The sequence below is a fragment of the Centruroides vittatus genome, unplaced genomic scaffold (assembly GCF_030686945.1).
Source record: "Centruroides vittatus isolate TY-2023 unplaced genomic scaffold, ASM3068694v2 contig_344, whole genome shotgun sequence".
In the NCBI taxonomy this organism is placed as follows: Eukaryota; Metazoa; Arthropoda; class Arachnida; order Scorpiones; family Buthidae; genus Centruroides; species Centruroides vittatus.
Genome location: NW_027122169.1, coordinates 228,717 through 252,481, shown reverse-complemented (window position 1 = coordinate 252,481; position 23,765 = coordinate 228,717).

The window sequence follows — 23,765 nt, the reverse complement described above, 5'->3', positions numbered from 1 at the left end:
GAGATACGAGATAAAAATCTAGAGCCGTTTCCTGCTCAAACAATGCATTGTAGAATCATATAAGCGAATTCCAATGGATGTGGTCTTCTGACGGAGTGGAATTATCGTTTACACACGTGTGTATAACACAACGGAAGACATTTTGTACACATCTAGTGTGTCGATCTATGGTTAGACTTACGAATCATTCTATAAAATAAAGATTTCACTCTGAAGTTCATCTCATAAATATTCTTTTGTAGAAGTAAATGATGAGAATTCAATAGAATTTTATAATAAATATATGAATTTTCATTTAATTCAGGATACAGGATTCTTAGTTTATATTTCATAAAATGTATTAAAATTTACATAAATTAAATTTTTTAAAAAAACAGAGTTTTTCTTTCAGAATAAACTTCGAATTTTCAATAATTGTATTGCTTATATAATGCTATCCTTAATGGGCGAAATTAAAACATAATTATATCAATTTTAAATATTGTTTATTTAAGAAAATGTAATAAAAGTTAATTTAATTTACAAAGTATTTAGACATTTAATTATTTCGATACTTTACAACTCTCTTTAGCGCTACAATTTAATAAAATTTTGTCGCTAGACAGCTCGACAGACGATTCAAGTCACTTTCAATACTTGTAAAAGACATTACGGAAAAGAATTTCTTATTTCAGCTTCGTTATTAGGAGAAGAAATTTGAATCAATTTTTATATTGAAGCATTTTGATTTATTCTCATTTTTGTTCATAATAAATGCCAAGACTTATGATTAATTCTGTGTAATAATGAATATTTATTTTGCTTTGAAAATTAACTAATTATAATAATAATAAACAAATTTCTTCATTCCTATTTGTTTTTCTTTCTGGAAGAATATTTAATTAAATAACATATTAATTTCATTTTATAAAATTAATTATTTTTATTCAAAGAAATATTGATTAAGAACTTCTTAATCAATATGACATAATATCACTTTAGAAAATGAAGTAATCAGTTTATTTTGTTTTTAAAGTTTGGTTTAATTTGAATAAGTAATAAATAAAATATTACGTAAACGTCAATAAGCATATCCTCGGTGGAATTTTGATTAAAATTTCCAGTTTTTATCTTATTCAATGATTTATGGGTGTAATCAATTACAATATCAAAAAGATTTATTTCTTCCTTTATGATGATTAATATTTTTTTTAAACAGCATTTAACCTTGAGCCGTGTGGATAAAACTACTGAACACTAGTCGCAGGTGCACACCTCGCTAACAGGCTGGCCAAGTGGAGTTTTTCGTTTATTTAGGTTTCTAGCAACTTATATAAACGAAAAACTACATAAGGATCAGTTTCCTGTAGAAAGTTATCCTGAGAGGCACTCATATTTGAAATATACCCGTGTATTGAGTTGCATTACCCCATCATTTCGACTCAATTTAACTTTATGATGATTGACTATGTTCTGTTCTGGTAATCTGGATTCGAAAATAAGACTTTTTCGGGGTGATTCCGTTCCTGATATGGTTATTAGTTTTGCCCCCCAGGCACAAATGCCTCCTGAGAGGAATCATCTATGGGATACTGACCCCTATTCATGTGTTCTATATGCGAAGAAAACCCGGTAAACTCAGCTGATGAGGCACATCGACCAGCGAGGTGCTTAGTGGTTTTATTCACTCGACTACTGACAAACTGGAGAAATTTCCCGGATGTCAGGCCTTGTTCATCCCATTGTGGGCAAGGTCGAAATCCACTATAGATATGATTCAAAAAGCCCTCTTAGTGTCTTTAGAACGAAGAGTTAAAAAAAATCTTATCATTTATCCATTAGCATGGTTTTTAACAAGATTTTATTGAATAAATATTTCGTGAACAAGTGTAGTTACAACTTAAAGGAAACATTTTTAACTGCTGTGTTTTTATGTTTTTTTCTTTTTTTTAAACCCCTTGTATTTTATAATCTATAATAATTTTGTTTCTTTTGTTTGGCAACACGATCTGCCAAGGGGGTGCCTCCAGGCAGGGCCGGATTTACCAATCCAGGGGCCCTGGGCACAAATTCGGTGGGGATCCCCCCTTTAAGAGTAGGCAAATTTGATGATTTAGAAAATTTACACAAAATACTGTACTTTGAATTAGATTTCAACTAGGAAGTTGTAAATTTCATTATAAAATAAGGTTATTGTAAACATACATATATTTTATTGTGTAAAACTAATTATTTTAATTTAACTGAAATATACCTATGTGAAATTTTTTCCCGAAATTTTCCGTTGTTTCATAGACTTTTTCTCGGGTTTGGTTTTTTCTGCCTGTTGCCCTCATGATTAGGCCACACTAGGCTGTCGCGGTAATAGAAAAGTTTTTGTGGGGGCCCTGGGAACAGGCTCCAAATGCCCTTATATAAATCCGGCCCTGCCTCCAGGGAGGATTTTCTATAGTAACTGGTCCCTGTTTAGGTGTTACGGTTGTGAAGAAAAAACTTTGCATGGCCAGCCCGTTTACAGAGGCGTCAACCACGACTAGTGTTCAGTGGTTTTATCTACTGAACAATAGTGGTTTAGATTAATACTCAATTGAATATATATTATATGATATATTGAATATATATCAAGATTTATGTTTGTATTTAAATAAATAATTTTTATGTATCATTTAGAATCTCTAGAGGATTTCACTTTGCTTTCCCGGTTGTTACATAAATAGAAGGTCTAGAGGGTGTGGGTCATACGACATCTCGAATGGGCTCGGACTTAATAAAAATTCTACTCGTTATTGCATTTACAATATTTTTAAAAACTCACCTCTGCCCTCAAAATTAAGCCCTTTGCCTTTTTATAATAATTAAGAATGTAAAAGTTATTTTTTAATAGCCTCTCATAACAGACGACACCATACACAATTTTAACTTTGAGCTAGTGTCATAGTGTTTTTTTTTATACAATAAAACCTGTCTAAACGAAACCTGTTTAAAACGGAAACCTGCCAAACCGGAAAAAATAATCGATACCGTACGAGTCTGGTTATAATATATTAAATAGAAAAAAATTAATAATTTATATATTAATATATAAAGTTTTATTGACAGTTTTCACCAAACTAAAGTAAAATTTATTGAAATTTTTTAAATTTACATTATTCATAAACAATGTTTTATAATATAAATTATATTAAAATGTATATATAATTTATAAAAATGAAATTATTAAAAGTATTTTTAAATGAATAATAATTTGGTTTTTATTTAAATTTAATTAAAAATATCGAATTCGTTACGCGAACTCCAGAGCACAATGAGCAATAATACGTGACTCTCAATTTCATGTATTAAAGAACAACTGGCCGTTCAATAAAGAATTCTTCTATTGTGAAGGATCCGGGTTCGAATCCGACGCAAAGTCTTGATTTTTCATATACAGTTTGAATTAAATTTAATCCGAGACAAATTTTTCTAATTCTTAACGAACAATAATGGCGAAGTAGATGAAACCACTGAACACTGGTAGTGCCCGACCAAAGGCTTGCCATGTGGCATTTTCTGGGTTTCCTCACGTTTTTAACACCTAAATAGGAGCAATCTCCCGTAGAAAATCTTCCCGAGAGGCACTTTCTCATTGGCAGATCGCTCATTGTTACGTTGCATTACCTCATCAATCCATCCAACTATCCTTTTATCATCTCGGATAACTTTATTATAGGCCAGGCCTATGTATAATCGATGAAATTGAATCTTGCTATAATCTGTTACGTGCCAATGCTTCGAGCCTACAAATCAAATCAAATTGGACTTCATACTTTATGGATTAGCGGATAAATTATATAATGAGCATCATTAAAGCTGCAATTCCAAGTTATTTATCTGTAATATTTCCTTTCATTTGATACTATTTTTCTGTACGATATGCTAAAAATTATATCTTTATTTGCTTAAACAATGCATGTACTGTACATTGCTTCCCTTTTATTTCTACTGTTTCTCCGTTTCAAGTTTATTTATTTGATTTATTTAAGCTATATTAAGCTTGTGTTTTTCTTGTTTTCTTCCCTGTGAACATTAAAAAAAGACCTCTTTTTAGGCCCATTATGGGTGCCTAGTGGTGAAGAACGGTGCCTCCAGAATATTATTATTCGTTATATAAATCAATAATTCTTATAAAATTGTTTGATCTTATTACTTATTATTCTCTTTCAGAATTTAATTTTATATTTATAAGATTTTAAAATGTATTTATTAGTAATTTGATTTATATATAATAAATTTCTCATAAAAATTTAAATAATACTTTATTAAAATTCTTTTAACAAATAAAGAATAAATTCCCTTTATGTATTAGCAATTTGATTAAAGTATTTAAATATTTTTAAAATTAAAATGTAATTTTAATATCAGAATTTTTTAAACTTAAAATGATAAAATAATTTATTTAATTACGAGGTTTTAATTTTAGACAAATCGGAAATTAAGAATTTAAAAAAATAAAAAAACATTATTAAATTATTTTATTTAATCAGCTTTCCACAAAACAAAATTGAAATTCATTATTATTAAATTAATAAATATATAAAATTTATTAACCGTAATTAAAAATACGTACATATTTATTTATTTAATATATATTTAACATTTATATTGAAAAAATAATTAAATTTGTATCCTTTCGAGCAGTAATGTAAACATTATATATATATATATATATTTCACGTACTGTACACCTATACTCTAGCCTCTATTCCTCTCTTCTATTTATTCGATTATTTATTATTATTTACCTGTCTGGTCTATTGCTATTTATTTATTTATTTATTGAAGTTGAAAGTCTAATTTATTTTTTCTGAATTTATTCATTTACCTCTTACTATTTGCTACTAATTAATTCAAACTCGTACAGTTAAAAAAAAGGACTGTTTTAAAGGTATAAGTCCTCGAAACAATATCGATATTTGTATTCTACCATTCTGCAAGCCCTCCTTTTATATAACAAATATACTTTTACACGTTTTCCTAAGTAAAAAGATACCTTTCTTAGAGCATTTCTTCTTGTAAAGTTAAACGCCTACATCTAGATTTTAAACAATTGTATAAAAGACTTTTTATACGTAACTTGACTTTTTAATGTTTGTTTTTTAAGTTTTAAATTTAAATATATTTTATATAACTACTTTTTGTTGTGTTTTTATATAGATTCTATATTTATATATACTGTGAAGGGGATGACACTTCTTATACTTCGCTGTATTGCCCTTTGTAAATTTAATATACTTATATATATATATATATATATATATATACACTCATATTTAAAAGAGAATAAATAATATAAATAATAAAATGTATTAATATTAAAGCGATTCACTTTTAAAACTTTATTAAATTATTATTTAATCTCTTTTAAATATAAGTTTTATAAATATATTTCGATTTATTGAACGCAGTATTTATATTGTTTTTTTATAAGTGTTTCTGATTTTTAAGTATTATAATTTTATGCTAAATTTATTTATAAAATATATAAAATAGAGCAAAAGTCTCCGTACATATAACAAGCCCCACGTTCTGTTCATCATAGCACACTATAATATATGTTCGATATAAGCACCTTTCACTTGGATGCACTTATTAACACATTCCAGTCAATCGCAGCAATGTATATACAAATATGGTAAGTACACTCGCTTAGAATGTATTTTTTCGGGTAATGTGTCCGGAATCTTCTCTTGGTAGTCTACTCCACCCTTCAAATAGCCCGACAGAAAAAAAACGAGTGAGGTCAGGTCTGGTGACGTGTGACCGTGCCGTCGATAGTACTTTTTCCAAAACTTTGTAATGGATTTCGCCACTGTGTCATAGGTTATGATGGTTCCGGGGCATGCTTAGCATTTAATGCTTTTGTGGGATGACTATCGCCGTGTCGCACAGATATTAGAACAGCAAAACGATCTGTACTTAAAGGAATCTCCAAAGCTCACCTGCAAATGGAAAAAACTATTAAATCTCTAACTGTATAGACTTTCGTGCCACCCTGTACATAATTTTATGATTCATTTCTAAGATATATTTATTTAAAAAAAATTAATTAATTGTTATTCTTAAAAGTATAAAAATTTTTTAAAGATTACATTATTATTATGTTGGGTTTAATGAGTTATACTCGGTTGACACCGGTGTCTGTGTTCTATGCCGACAAGAGTCAAGGCATAGTAACCAAAACAAGACAAAAATGAAATAAGTGTGTCAGTGTATGTGTCTGTATTTAGGAATTTTCTAACATTACGACATGTATTCAATATAGTGGCCTTCTGTAGTGTAATGTATGTATTTCTGTTTAATGTAATGTTCCCAGGCTTTTGTGTAGTGTGTGTGGTATGACACCTGTAGAGGAGAGAACGACAGGTACAATAAGCACTCTGTCCATCCTCCGCAGATGCCTTATTTCCTGGGCGAGTTCTGTGCATGTGTTTTGTATATTGTGAGTGTTTGGAACGGATATGTCTATAATGTACGTGATTTTATTGTGTTTGTCAATGAGTGTGATGTCTGGTCTGTTGTGATAAATTGTTTAATCTGTGATTATGGCTCTGTCGTAGTACATTTTGTGGTGTGTTGTTTTCCAATACTATCTGTGGGATGTATTTGTAGTATGGTTATTATTATTTTAAAATATTTTCATCTTAATTTAATATAATAATATTACAAATTTAGTTTATTTTAAAAATATTTACTTAAATTGCTATAAAATATAATTAAATAATCTTTATTAAATATAGCCATATTCTGTATATAAAAATATTAAAAATAATTTTTTATTTAATCCAATTTTAAATTTATTTATAAGAAAACAATATTTGTCAGTCGTAAATTTTAAAATTATTAAATCATAAATGACGTGAAAATAATTTAATTAAATTCTAAATGGTATAAATAAATTATTTTTAAAGTTAATTTATTCAGTTCGAATATAAGCCTAAATTATGAGATTGCAAGCGTATGTATGTCAATATGTATACTTCGATATCATAGCTTAAACATCTTGAACAATCTATAAATAAAAATAAATAAAAGCTAGTCTTGTTACACTCAACGACAGATTACAGTTATCTTGGTCAACTGTTTCACCGTGATACATGGAACTGTCAAACTTGCCACTGATATCCTCAAGTAAAAGAGTGTTCATTAAATATAAAAGCAGTCTGAAAAAGGCAAAAAAACAGAATAAAAATCACAAACAATCCAAAATACTACAGTAAACAGGATATGCATAAGAAAAGGATAAATTTTCAATTATAAAAAAAAGGCTGCATTAAGCTTAATACCAAAGTTAGAAGTTGGGGTTTATTTTATATTATAAATTAGAAATAAATAAATAAATACCTCAGGTGTAATAAAAAAAGATTATTTCAACCTTAAGGCAAGAAACATCAGGCAAAAGCCATAATCTCTTCAACGATCCTCGGAAATAATATTACTCTTCCTTTGAATTCCAGTCAACAACAGAACTAAAAGGTCCAATCTCGAAGGCTCCTTTCATCCTAAGTTATATAAAAACAGAGCCAAACCATTAAAAACAATCCCCAAAGGGAATTTTTGCATTAACAGAAAATATACAGAAAAATAAGTATAAGATTATTTCTATTTTCGTATGTTTTTTATCTGAATTGATATTAATTAATTCTTAGAATTAAAGTTTTATTCGCTTTATAACTGTTCGAATGTGAGGGAAAAAAATAGAAAATAATTTTTTAGTATAAATGTAAGAATACTACACTGATTTTTATTTATGGGATGTTTATAAATTACGTAACGCAGATAGTGTGTGGTTATGCGGGGATCGTTACGATGCGTTACAAAGGGGGAGATGTTTATGAAAACGTTACGTAATGCCAGGATATCGACCTATGGTAAAGCGATTATTCAATTCTATTTCTGTAGTGTTGCATAGTGAACCGTACAGTTTATGTCAGTGTTTTGTAACTCATCCTTGGAGGAGTGGATAAAACCACTGAACATTTGTCGTAGGTTCGTGCCTGGCGAATGGAAAGGCCACGTGAAATTTTCCTTGTTTTTACGACTGTAACACCTAAATATGGGTAATTTTCCCTAGAAAATCCTCCTGGAAAGCATCGCCCACGTGCTGCGTTGCATCTATATATATAATCGAGACGAGTTGATAATAATAATAATAATAATCAGCGCAGAGCCCAAACGGTTAGGAGTTGAAAGTTGAAATTTTGTACACAGTTAGGGTACGTCACGAGAATGCACACTAAGAAGGGATTTTTCGAAATGCCTCCCCACGGGGGAGAAGGACAGGAATAAGGCTTAACACTTCAATCAACAATGGAAGTATTAAGTAACAATGGAAGTGTTACGTAACAATGGAATTGTTAAGAAAAAGCGACGTGCAAGACGCAGATGCAGTTTTTTTTCGTTTTTGCGGGAAATCGAACATATTTTTAGACCCATCTAACAATTCTCTAATTAGTCTGGAAACAAGGGATCCCAATTCTTGCATTCGTGAAAACGCGTAAGGTTGACTATAATGTAATAATCTTAATCTTCACTATCGTTAATTTTGCACGAGCAACGCCGGGCCTACCCGCTAGTTATACAAATAATCCAATCCATACTATACAGTACGGTACATGCAATTGATAAAATAATGCAATGTTTGCTACCCATGCTGTGTATTATTCCATACTACAATTAAAGGGTTGATTGAGGATTTTGTTCTGAGACAGTGTTACGGGGATGGAACGGTAGTTGAAAAGTATAAAAATAGGCGCAACTTTGGACGATCCTTTAATATAAAATTAAATTTTTTTGTAAAATTAATCATTTTTTAATTACATTTATATAAGACGTAAGAGAAAATATAAAAACTTATACTCAATTTTCTTCGTAACCTCGTTTAAAACATTATTTAAATATGAACTCAATGTTTTTTTTTAATCAGAAACAAGGACGTTTCCAATTTAAAAAATGAATTCATATATAATTAATTTTTCCTTTTAATAACAGTGAAAATCCATCAACTTTTTATTATTATTTTAATAAAAAGTACAGTTAATATAAAGTATATTAAACTTTAAATAAATTCAAAGCTGACATAAATTGACAGTAAAAATTTTTTAAATAAAAATATCAGAATATTGTGACAGGCTTTCAAGTCTTTTTATCTTAATATATTGATATATTTTATATTAAGTTTAAATAGCTGACACGAAAACACAAAAAAAAAATTTACATTTTAACACTCTTACTAGTAAATGTTATTAATATTTAAAAGTTTTATTTTTTTGAATTGATAGCCAGTTGAAAAGAAAAAGAATTTAAGAAATTTTCTTCATAAAAGCTAGAAAAAATCCTTTTAAAATCAATAAACTACATTAAAGATACGAAAAAGTTGTTAATAGAGAGAGGAAACAGGCCCCTATCTACGTGTTATTAACGTAAAGTACACCCGAGTTAGGCAGGAGCGAACCCACGACCACAAGTGTTCGGTGGTTTTATCCACTCGTCCACTAGCGGGCCGTTAATAATCGTGATTTATATTAAATGAATAAAGAAAATATAGAGGAGGTTTAAAAGATGGTTATGAAATCAGCCTATTACCGTGGGGCACCCGGAATCGAATTCAGGCAGCCGAAAAGCCCTATTAACTTTTTGGGGTGGTCCGTATCTGATCCGTCAGGTCCCTTCCCTCATTATTCGGCCATTTCTATTTTGGGCATAGCCGAATCAATGACGGAAAAAGTCCACCAGTGGCCGAATGGATAAAACCACCGAACACTAGTCGTGGGTTCTCGCCTGGCCAACGGGTTGGCCACGTGGAGTTTTCCAAATTTTCTTCTTTCTAAATAAGGGGTCAGTTTCCCATAGTTTTCTCGAGAGGAATTCTCCTCGACGTGTCGCTTTGGTGTAACCAATAAATCAACCAACCCATGATGTAAACTTGCCCTATTATTGCCTACAGGACGGGAAAAAAGAAAGAAATAAAGAGAAGTAATGAAGGGGAAACGAATGTTAATTAAATAAATTTATTTAAAATCTTCATTTTTTCATTAGTCTTCAATGACGAACGTAATAAAGCTGCGAGTTATTGTTATTTCTTATATAAAGAGAAAGAAGTTAATTTAATTAATAGATTTTAATTAGCTTATTCCTTTATTAAATTCGTAAGAATAATAAAACATTATTTAAAATTAAATTACTTCTTTATGATTTAACACTACACATTATTTATGTCATTTTACTACAATTTATGTATAAAGAAGCCATACATCGATCCATTTCTACTGAAATTAATAATTAATTAAACCATTAATAATTAATTATAAAACAAAGAATTCCAATAACTGTACTCATCAGTGTCAACAAATATTTTATTCAATAATTCGTGACTTGGGATAGGGGATAAGGGCCTATGTCGATGCCCAGTGCATTGACCCTTGACATGGGCTCTTATTCTTCCAATACGGGCCAATCAGCATAATCTTCATGAATTTGGATATTTTAATATTTTTAGTGTATTGCCATCACGGTAAATCCAAAATCGAGACCAGAAAATTCGTGTCACGTATCGATTTTTTTGGTATTGAACTATTTATGTTTACGCCATATCATTTCGCAGAGAAGTAAAATAGCAAAGAAGATGAATATTTTCATTTACGCGTGTTTACTTGATACAAAATTAATGTGTTTTTTGAAACTGCTTCATTACTGTTGCGTCATTTTTTTAGGAGATTCCGGATGATTCCTGTTGATAGAGGAGAAGGAGCTACGAAAGATATAACAAGAAATGCTGCTCACCGATTATTGTTGGATGCTCAGGCGAAAAATTCTGGAAAACACTAGAAAAACAGCAAAAAAAGACATTAATGTCTTTTTAGTTGTACTGACAAAAAAACACTAATGTCTTTGCAAAAGGGTCAAATTAAAACTCTAGTAACAATTTGAACTCTAACGTATTGTGCTAACTTTTGTTTCCGTTATATTAACACTGAAAAAGTGACAACATTTTCCGGTTTATACATCAAATGACACCGGAATTAGTGAATTGTGAACTGCACCGTTTCACTCACTTTCAACATTTTGTGTTTGTTTCGTTTACTCTGTGTTACACTTTAGAATTTGGATTTAATCCTTTATCATTTTCATATTTAAAAATACAAGTGCGATCAGGTGTTGCACGAACATAAACTGCCGTTTTATTTGCATTGATGATGGCTTACTCCTCAGTAAAATTCGGCAATTATTTTTCTTTATTCTGTTTTTTATTTTCATTTCTGCCTCTCCGCCCCGTCAACGCTAAGAGAGCTGTTTTATTATATTTTTTTTAAATCGTTCCTATCGTGGGTTTGGCCAGGTCCACAATAGGAGTGGCAGGGTGATGAGGGATGGAACCCTATATCAAAAGATAAAATATAGCTGAGAAGTTGCACGCCCGGATTCGATCCTGAATTCCTCATAGCGGTAAATCGATAACCTTTTTTACCATTAAAGATCAAAGGTTGAAATATCAACGTACAACGGAGATATAAAACTGTCACGACGGCACTATATTTTATTTGTATCACGTTGATTGTTAATATATAAAAATTCTATTAAATTAGTACTTCAAATACTCTTCACAGCATCTGTATTATGAAGATCTCTTTGGTTCCCCCCAGAAAATCGATAAAATTTCCATTATATAAGAAAAATTTCAATTTGTTCCATTATTAATATTACTCCAATTTATTTAAGATCTATTACGTAAGCAGTTTCACATTTCGCTCTTTCAATAATATATTCAAGAAGAAAGCAATCTTTATTACTTCCACGCATTTTATTCTATTTTTAATGGGTTTAATGAGTAATATTTCCATGGGTAACTAGGAGGGGTGTTTACAAAGCCATTACGTTACGTAATGCTAGAATTTTATCCCTCGGGTAACAGAATGTGTTTGTTTCTGATGTGTCGCTTAGCAAACCGTACTGTTTATATCATTGCTTGGTATGTTGTAACTGTAATTAATAACATAACGTAACGTTCCTTACCCGGTACTTTATATTATTCTTTAGTAAAATTAAGGAGTATAATCAAGGATATGCGTTATGTAATTATAGAGGTGGGTATATGTGTGGGTATGCTGTAATTGTACGTTAAACCTTCTTGTGAATTATAACACGGTAATTTGTATAATTTATCTATATATCATATTTGTAATTTGATCTAAATTGTACAGTAAAGTTTAATTATAAGGATTTTAAACTGTTATATCATTTGAACGTAGTAAAGGATAAAGGCAATAAATTCGGTTACATCTACTCACAAGAAATAACACAAAAAATTAATAAAAGCCTGGCATCATCTTAAATAATTTCATTCCAGACTTCCTGGACATTTTAGACGTATGCCAGTAGCCGTTTGTTAAGATCTCTTTCCTTAGATTTCCAATGGGAAAAAGATCTTTATGGCCAACTCAATACATTAATGTTGCGATTTGCAAGCCATGCCCTTGTTATTTTGGTAGTTTGGCAACTTGCACTATCCTGCTGGGAAATGATATTTGGGTTTTGCAGTTTTTCAGGCATGGAAGAATGCTTTCTCAAAGAATTTTCTGATATATTTTTCCTGATTTGCTATTTTATCGATAAAATACAGGGTGTCGAAACCTCGAGCAGTCATGCAACTCCATAATACAATAATGCCTTCTGGGAACTTTGGTGTACGTTTAAGACACTCAGGTTGAAAGGATTCGTACTTTGTTTGGATCACTTCTTTTTGGTGGTTCAGATGAAAACCTGAAACTTGGCTTTATTGCTGAAAACAACGATGTTCCATATTGCTGAATTCCATAATTTTTACCTTCTTTTCCTCACTCACAATTAATAAAAACTCGTGTGATTTCTTTAAAAATTTACGCAGGCATTTGTACTTATATTAAATGAATTACATTTACTGATGTTATGGTTTAACACAGAATACATTACACAGATAACAATTTTTGTAATCATATTTGTCGGTTTGATCGTCGTGTAGGTTTGACTCTATGGGAAAGCTTAAACGGATATTCCTTTAAGTCAGCTTTCATCGAATTAATCATTTCAGATTAATTCTAATAATAAATCATCATTGTCGACGGTATAGAGAAGGTCAGGTATATTAAACATCTATAAATTTTACAAACATATGTAGAAATATGAGGATTAATATCTCGATTTTTGCACACAAGATGAATTTGAAAATCAAATTAAGAATTTTCTACATAAATAACATTATTAAAAAATCGACAATAACATAATTAAATTAAATATTTTTTCAATTATTAAGTTTTAATAAGAGAATTATTTCTATTAATTTAGTTTACGTCAAATTATTAAATATTAAATAATATTCCGCGCTGTGGGCTCTGTGTTAGGCCTACAATGTGGAGGCCGGGTGATGAGGGACAGCGCTCGACATATCAGGGACAAATCCTTATTTCAATCAAAGAAGTTCGCGATAATATTTTATTAACGCATTGCAATTTATTAAATATTTAAAAAAATGGAAGCTTGAAGTAACTTATATAATTGTAATAAATATTAAAATTCCTACAGGTTTAATAACTATTAAAAAAAACACATCATAAGTAAGCCATAATGCATACAAGATTTATTTATCGATTTATATCATGTTTATTAAACACTGAAAAGATTCTTTTTTCTTTAAATTTACGCTTTAGAATATTTAAATTTAATATTCTCTCATTCGGAAAGAAAAGTCAAGTGAGGAATATTGAGACACGCGTATGTGGAACATACCATTATGTCGAATTTCCAGAGTAAAATGTACTACGATGTAAATCAATTTATTTAATATTTTTTAAAATTTTCAGCTTTAATGCGCTTGATTTTTCCAATTCAGAAGCCATTTAGAAAACTTTCAATTCTCAGGGATATGAAAATTTTCTTCGATTCATCTTGTATGAGTTCTATTGACGAAGTTAGAACTTCTATTCTTTCGCTAACACTCCTCAATCTAGCTCCTAATAAGTTGAATATATATATCATATATGGCTGTATGAATACTTCAAACCTACATTCACCCTTGTACCAATGCGGTTGTAGTCACATTGGTACAAGGATGAACTGTATATACATGTATATAATATGTACTGTAAGTACTCTTGTGTCAGGTGCAAAAAGCTCTTAATGTTTGCGATGTTTGTGAGACTATTGAAACGTTATTTAAGACCTTAATATGTATGTACTATATCTATGTAGCAATCTCGCATTTGAAAAGGTTAAAAAAATCCAGTAACGAGTTGCTTAACTTTCCCGGCAACATTTAAAACTGCGTGTGTGGCTCTATCCGTTACGATATTTTATTAAAAACTTTTTCTATTTTTAACTATTATAAAATAGCAAAAAGCTTAATTTTGAGGGTAGGGGTGGGTTTATAAAAACATTGTAAACGCTAATAACTACTAAAATCGTCATTAGAAGGACTTATTATGCAGGAACGGATATAGGGGTGGGTCATAGGGTGCAGTCGCATTCTTTTTTTTTTATCATCGTGTAATTTAATTTTCAGCAACTAATTTCATTCTTGTTCTCAATCGACACTAAATCGCCTTCTTTTAAATTGCCTTTAGAATTAGTTCTATGATAATGTTCCTTATTTCGTTTATGGAAATTTATGGAATTATGTGATGATTAGGTTGGATTGTCATTAATTTGATTATGATTTTTCCTGCAGTTTCTATGTCGAATTGGATTTATGTTATGAGGCAACGCAACACGTGCAAGATCTATCAAGGGAGAAGTGCCTCTCGGAAGAACTTTTATGGAAAATTGTTCCCTATTTAGGTTTTTTTCTCGTAAAACTGTCCCCTGTATCTTGGAATTCGGATTTTAATGGATATAAGACATTTCAACACGTGATAAATGGTTATAGAGGCGAACTTAGACTCATACTTTGTTTAAGACAACATCCGCTTTTGTAGCATCTGTATAACGGTACACTCTTTCCTGGGATTAAATATAAGGTTATAGGGCAAAGTATAATGGAAATTTAGAGGAAATACCACTATTTTCAGTGGGGATAACAATTTTGCATAGAAGCAAACAAAAAGCGTAGAATTTGTAATGTTAATATTTATAAATGTGCCACATCTTACTTTGCCATTCAGGTAAATTATCACTGGTTAAATTTAATATAAATTTTACAATTATTTTTAAAGTTTATTTGATCAGAAATATGACTATTTTGTTTTATTTTTCGTCTTGAAAGTCAGGAATTAGAGATCATTATTAAATTTTTTTAAATATTTTAGTAATGTCTTTGTGTAGATAATTGATAATGTATTATTTTGAATAATTCCAATTTATTTACGTAAAAAAATTATTAAAATTTAATTTTTAATATCTTAAAAATATGTTTTTAGACAAACTTTGTAAAAGTTATATAACCATAAAAATATACTGAATAAAAACCGATATAAAATAATACCAGTTGCATTAATATGAATTTTTAATGAAGACAAAAGAAAATATATTATCAACATTTTCCAAGATACAGGGAAATAAATTACTCATACAGGAAACAATGGTCTTTATCGAAAATACCAATGTATCAAGGGAGATAACAGTCAGCAAATATGTCTTATTTAATTAGGTGATTTGTGGTGCCGAATTAAAAGATAGAAATCTTTGCATATCGACTTAAGGCTGCATTATTAATAAACGAGCAATTATTTATTGTGACAACGTCACAATGCCGGGATGAAATTTTTCGTTACAATGCACTTAACTTTAATAGTATCATATCCCTGTACATCATACTTTTCCTGTTAACAATGGAGTCACGCCGGTCATCTATCTAACTCCGTTCAGGAGAAAATGTTTGAATTGAAATAACATGACTTCCGGTTTCGCGTAAGTTCGTGGTCCTCCTGTTCTTAGATTTTTCATATATAGTCTTGACTTTCAACTATCTAAAACCGTTCTCCAGATTAAGGAAGGACAGAAGTGTATCGTGCTCCTATTAAAGATCTGTGGATTTATTTTAAGAGCCTTACAATGATCGAATGGATAAAGCCACCGAACACTCGTGGGTTCGATCCTCACCGACGATCTAAACACATGGCGTTTTTTAAGTGAGTAACACCTAAATAGAAGCCACTTTCCTATAGAGGGAAGTTTCCTCCAAGGAAGAACTATCATCAAGTGTTGAAGTTGCTTTTATTCCATCGATTTATTTTATCTTATGAATTGTTTTCCTTTCAACAGAAGAATAAATTAATAAATAATCAAATTAATTTAATAAATTATCTTTATAGAGAATAATAATAAAATAATTAATTAAAATGCTTGCTTAAAATATAAATATCAAACTTCACAAAAGATAAAATAAATTTATTTGCAATTTATTCTTAATTCGTATTTAATGAAAGAAAATAAATTTAATAACAGTTTATTATTATTATTATTAATATTATTCAGACTTTTTTAAATGAAAAGAAAAGAATTATTCTTTTAGACTTTCAATTTTATAAAAGAATTTATTTTAAAAATAATTTTATTTTTACTTTGAAACTCCTCTGTGTATTATAAGACGATTTTTAATATCAAATTTTTTCTTTTATTCAATTAAAACGAAAGAAGATTTTATTAAATATACATCAATAACCTAATTATAATTGTAAAAAAGTTGATAAAGTAAGAATAGAATGAAATTTGCTGTATCTAGTATAATATTTATTTTTTAATTTAATAATATATAAACTTTGCCTCAAGCACCAAAATGCCAAAATTATATAAAATGTTCCTGCTTAGCATATAGAGCAGTGATTCTTAAACAGAGGTCCACTAATCCCAAGGGGTCCGTAGAAAGTTTTCGGGGATTCTTGGACTTGGAAGGATAAAAATCAACTTATTATTAGGCTGCAATTTGAAAATCTTGCCCAAAACCTATAAATTATCACTGTCGTCCTTTGCCTGTCTGACTGTTTGTCTGTCCTTCCTTAATCTCGAGAATGGAATACGATAGATGAAAATATAGAGCAGATATGGAGTGTATAGTGGCGGAAGGCCCCGATTAATTGGTCTATGATGTTTACCTGACTGGAAGAGGTTCCAATAACACAAAAAAGGTTACTTAAACCACCCCATTCTATCGATCTAGCTTTTGACGACTGACTTTTAACAGAGGGAATGACCCCAAAGTATGGCGATCAGTCAAAAATGACCCCCTAAGACTTTTACATTGTTGGATTCAGGGCATCCTGAAATGTCAAGAAATGCAAAGGAATTCGGGGTTTTTTCTGTGTATGCTTGGAGGCTAGTGTGTGTATGTGTGGAGCACGGTTTTCTTCACTCTCTTTCAAGCTTAATAACTCCTGTGCTTTCATCAAAATTTTTTAAAATTTTGCTCGGAAGTTTGTGTATTAGGGTGATTGGTGCATTTAAATTTTGGTGATTAAAAGTCGACGGGGTAGGGAGATAAAGGAGGTTCGTGCGTCATATCTCCTGTAGGGTTAGACTCGATGACGATTTTACTCGTTATTAGAATTTACAATATTTTATTTAAAAAAACCCACCCCTATTCTCAAAATCAACCTTTTTGTCATTTTATAATAGTTAAAAATATAAACATTTTAAAAAATAAAATAACATTATAGATGATGCCACACGCAATTTAAAATGTTACCGGGAAAGTTAAGCAACTCGTTAATGTAATTTTTCCTAAGTGTTAAAAAAATAGCTTGAAAAATTAAACTCGTTGTAGAAAATCTTTCGAAATAAATGATTTTGTGTATTTATTTAATATTAATATAAAATTCAGTTAAAATAACTAATAAAGGTTAAAAAGTAAAAAATAAAAGATCAATCTTGATATATTATTTTTCTCATTTTTTTATTTTGAATCAATTAAAATATTCAATCGATCGAAATTGTTACATGTATTTTTATCCATTCGAAAAGAAAATCACAAATTAATTAAAATAAATTGTTTTAAAGCTTTTGCTTATCAAAACACCGCACACTTTTACGTCGATTTGACGTCATTCTTGTTTTTTACACAGTTGCCTTTACAGTAAAGGAAGGCGACATGATCAATAGTGTTTTTAATGGAAGTTTTCGGAACATGTGACCATTCAAAAGTATAAGCTGCGCTTGAAATTGGCCTCTTTGGAAGTGTGAAGCCATTCAGACAGTTTCCTCAATTTGAGTGTGCCAAACAGCTTTCTCGTTTAGTATTAGGTCCCTGTTTATGGGGACCCAAGGCAATTGCTCTTTTTGGGAAATCAATCTTTCACAAACTCATTTCTGTACTAAGAATATCGAAATTTAGGCCAGATTGCCGTTGTGGTGCAGGCGCAGGGTGCACTAGCACAGCGCAGTGGTTAGGTTTATGGAGCCCCCTAATTCAAATCTTCCTGGGGAATCATGAGTCTATAACGAGTAACTGGCCGAGATAGAATTTGATCCCATAAGAATATGGGTTGGGGTGAATGGCGACTTCGTCATCGAATAACCCACTATCGATTATCTACGCTCTATCGTGTACTTTTATTTAGCAGAAGCAAGATATAGATGTAGGGTGTAGACAAAACATTGCACCATTCTATCATGGTGCTATATTTTTGTCTACACCCTTCATTATTATTTATTATTTTTAATTAAGTTTATATTTATAATTGATTTTTGTTCCTTAAAATGAATTGTTTCTAAAGTTAATATTGTCTGCCCTCGAATAAATATTCAATATTATGGAAAAAATATTGAAAAATTGATTGCTTGTTTCAATTAACTAATGCAAGTAAATTCTATAATAAATCATTACCTCCGTCATTTATAATAATATTTTTTTTAGTTTTTATACGTTAAAAACATATCTAATTAATTAAAAAATAATAAATAACTTTTTAACTTTAAAAAAAAATCTGAATAACCTCAAATGTATACAGATTTAATTGTTTAATAAGAAATATTCATTAAATTTTTCTTTATACGAGTCTAATATGGGACAGACCACCCATAAACAATTTCTGGGTGCTGCTAACCCGGGTTAGATACGGAATCCTCCAGAATGTTAGGCTGGCGTAATATACCTGCTGGTCTGGTTTATAGTGACTCCAAGCCTCTTATAAAAGGTTATTGCTAATTAACAAGCTTCCAATTTGTTTTACACCATACGAACACCTCTTCATCGCATTGAGTATTTTGATAAGATTTTATTTTATACATACAGGGTTCTTCAAGAATGTTAATACTGTATGCAGAATTTAAAGTAGCAGGTTAGTCCTCTATCCATGAAAGAAAGTCATTTTGAAGCATCTATACCTAATGGTCTTTTGCTTCCGGACAAATTATTCATAAGAACACGTTCTCGAAGAGGAAGAAGTAATTTACGCCTCACTACTTCTATTTAGAGGTGTAAAGTGTCAAGAAGGTTACTCTCATGAAAGGCATCTGTAACATTTATCAGGTTGAAAGCCTTTGATTCTGTAATTTCTAGTTGTTTAAAAGCTATTATAAGCCTTTTACTTGTGACATCTGCAGCCATTTCTTATTATTTTTATAACCAATTTTTAATCTTTTGTAATTTTTAATACAATTAATTGATGAAATCCGCAACTCAATACGTGGGAAAATCTGCTGGGGAGAGATATAATACGGAAGGGCTTTCTACAGGAAAATAGCCCTTATTTAAGTGTTATCAACATGAAGAAAATTCCGACAACTCCACGTGTCAATCCATTAGTTCCCAAACTCCATACTTTATTGAAAATTTTGTAATATATTATTATGGTTTTAGGGCAGAAATCTCGCGTCATACTGGACTTTACTCATTGAAATTAAAATTAAAATTAAAAAATATATATTTGAAATGAAATTACAAGAGATGTTCTGTTGAAATAACTGCATTAGAATCACGATACTTTTTTGAGTTCAATTTTTGGATTTTTCATAAAGTTTTCTCTCCAGTTATATTCAATTCTTTATATTCTATTTTTAAGATCGATGGCGATGTAAAGATAAAAAGTTATTGAACAGTAAAATTCATGATACACTAAGCATATAGAATTTTTATGTTTCATCGCAGAATTATTTAAAATTATATTATCTACAATGGGAATAATACATGATAAAGATTAATAAGTCCTATTTACTTATCAAACAAACAAGATTTTGACTTTATTTGTGTTTGAAACTCTACCAAATATTTCTCTTATCCACTATGATACCAGAAAAATCAATAAAATGAAGTAAAATACAACAGCCAACTGATCACAGAAGCTATATATTATCTAAAGGAAATGTCTGTAGTGTTTTTTTATATTGCAATAATATTATTAAATGCAAAAAGAATTACATGCAATGTTTTGTATGTAATTTATTCGTAGATCTACGCAAAGATCGCATAGTTTTTCAATTAATTTAACACGAGTAATTATTTATTGTGACATCGTCACAATGCAAGCTTCATCTTTTATTTTTAAAAAAAATCACGTAATTTCCGGTCCAGACCGAACCGCAAGTATATAGTTAATCGAAACTCAGGCTCATATATGCTCTCGATTTTAGTTGTGTCTTGCCCCTGTACATCATACTTCTCCTAATAACAATCGAGTCATGCCGGTCATCTATCTAACTCCGTTCTCGCGATTAACGAAGGCGAGACAGACAGACAGACACACGACCGTATGATAATGGAATGTATAGGTCTGCAAGCACAATAAAGAATGATACGTATTTTTCGGTTCTCGATGCTCGGTGATTTTCTCCCATGCTTAAAATAGTAATATTAATTTAGAAATTAAAATTTTTAAAATATAACTTTTCTGACATTAATTTTATACTTTAATGTATTTCATTTAATTAAATCTGTTGTTGATTAAAGTTAAAAAAAGTCGAGAGAAGTCTTCAAAATTTAATTAAGATGAATTCTAATTGTAATGATATATACAGACATATTAAGTTGTTAGTAAATATTGAATAAAACAATTATCATAAATTAATTTTAATACATTTATTAAATAATATAATTAATTTTTCTATTTATTAATTTAATTTAAGGCTTCCCAATGGGATAGTTCCCTTAGGAATCTGTGAAAAATTGAAAATGGGTCTTTTAAACTGCTAATATAAAAAAAATCACATGTTTTTGCTCTTAAATAAATTTTAAAATGTTTTCTAAAAATCATATAATTTACATAATATTTTATATAATATAATAAACATGTAATATAATGAAAGGGTTGAATAGAAAAAAAGTTTTTCTTAAGTGGTCAATACATGAAAATGATTGGAGACTCCTGATTTAAATGAACGAAAGGTTAATTTGAAATGAAATAAAGACGAAAAGTTGGTAAATTAAGGCATTCTTCTGGCAGAAAAAGTCGAAAGGGAATAAATTAATTAAATAAGTATGTCTGGAATGGCATCTCATAAACTCGTGCTTCAGAAACGAATCAATGAATAAATGTCCACACCATAAAGATATTATAACAAAAAGGAATTATAAAAGAACGAATGTCAGCTTAATATCATAATTTCAAAGAAACAAGTAACGAAATTCAACAAATAAGTGATTAAAAATCGTTATAAGTATTGTAGAATATGTTTTTCAAAAACATTTTGTGTTCTTTTGACCTTCAATTTGTAGAAATTACAAAAGAAAAAAAATTCATTTAAGAAAAACAATAAATATTAAATTATTAAAGAAATAATAAGACGAATTAAAATTACACTACAAAAATGTAGTTTACAATTAAAAAGACTAAATTACAAACAAAATAAGTATATGAAACTTTTTTGAGCACAAAGAAGCCTCTTGGATATCTTGCGCGCTACTTCATAAGTACCTTACACAATAAAATTATAATTTTAGTCCCTTTAAATATTAGTTATTTTTAAAAGTTTGTTCTCATTCCACGTATTTTCACATTATTAAAATATATTTATATAATATTTCTGCCCGAAGTATCTATATAAAATAAACGAGCAATTATTTATTGTGACATTGTCACAATACCGGGCTGCAATTCTTAATAATAATCTTAATTTACTTAATTTAAAATGTATGTTCTCCATCTAAAATTAGTAATGTCTACACATCATACTTTTCCTGAAAACAACTGAGTCATGCCGGTCATCTATCTAACTCCATTCAGGAGAACTTTTTGAGTTAAAATCCGGTATAGACGAGTTTGTGTACAGTTAATCTGGACCTCCTGTCCCTTAGCTTTTCATATCTGGTCTTGACTATCTAATACCTTTCTTGAGATTACGAAAGGATAGTCAAACAGACAGACAGACGGACAATTTATAGGTCTACAATTTTTTTCAAATTGCAGCCCAATAAATACAGTGTGAAGACAGCCAAAATTATTTCCAACTAAATAGTACAAGAGTGTAATTCATAGATTATAATCATTTGTTATGACTCGTAATTCACATATTTCAAATAATGTCAATACAACTCACTCTTTTATATAAAACAGACTTTTTGTTATTAAATTAATATGTTTTTTGAATGGCATTTTCATGATTTATTTGACTCAGATAGATTTTACTCATTGTAATTAAAAAGAAATCAGACTGACATAGTTCGTACCTGCTTTATCATACAAAAACATTTCTATAGTTGGTAATTCGATAGGAAATAAAAGTGGTGGGAGTCTATTAAAGTAAGGCCTCACTTTCTGTAATATTCTAAATAACTCATCAGTGGTCGAGTGGATAATACCGCTGGTTTGCGGGTTCACATCTCATAAATATACTCTCCAGTGGAGTTTTTCCAGTTTTCTTCGCCTGATGACATCTACGTAAAGACTAGTTTCCCATAGAACGTCCTCATGAGAAGTTGGTAGCTCGCTGTCTTCAGTTGACAATTCCTACAATTCTACCGTGAGCATCAACTCCAAAAGGCCGGAACTTCAGCTCTAAATAATATTTTAAGTGGTACTGAGTCTCCCAAAGTTGAATGATGAAAATTATTTTTATTCTTAAACTATGGTTTGCTTAAAATATTATTAGATTCTGGCCTCTAGAGTTGATCTTGATGAATCCTACGTTCCTATCATTCTTAATTGAAACTTTGGCATAAATAGAGTAAAATATATTAAAATACGGTCATTTATTCGAGAAAATTAGTACACGTGTAAGATCTGCAGTTCACAAATATTTCTTTTTTTGAACTACAGAAGGTATATAAATATACCTTTAGTTACAAGATCATTTATTTTATTTCTAATAGATAAATATATTCGAATATAATAATAATTTATTGATTAATAAACACGAATGACTAGCATATAAGTTATTAGTTGTGCCAAATGTAAATGAGGGATGAAGAACAATAATGCACATCATAAATTATGGAAGAAAAATCTGAATCATATGAATTATTAATGTGTAAGAAAAATAAACATTTTAAATTTTATTATATTCTAATAGAAATCTTTTCGATGACTTTGACTTTTTAAAAAATTAATGGGAAAGTAATATTTAGATAAATAAAACAATTATTTTTCCCGATTTAATGATGATTAATATTGTAATATCGCCATTATCTACAAGTTCGATAAGACTCAGTAATGGAAAACAAATCAAAAGAAATTTACTTAATATTTTTGAAAATAATCATCCTGAGCTTCAATATATTTCCTCTGACAATACAGGAAACATTTAGAAAAATCAGCTTTTTTTTAGGTATGGAAACATTTTCTTTGACTCGACTTATAAGGAGTTCTATTCACTAAAACATCTTTCTTTTAAAGTTAGAACTGCTATTCTTTCTG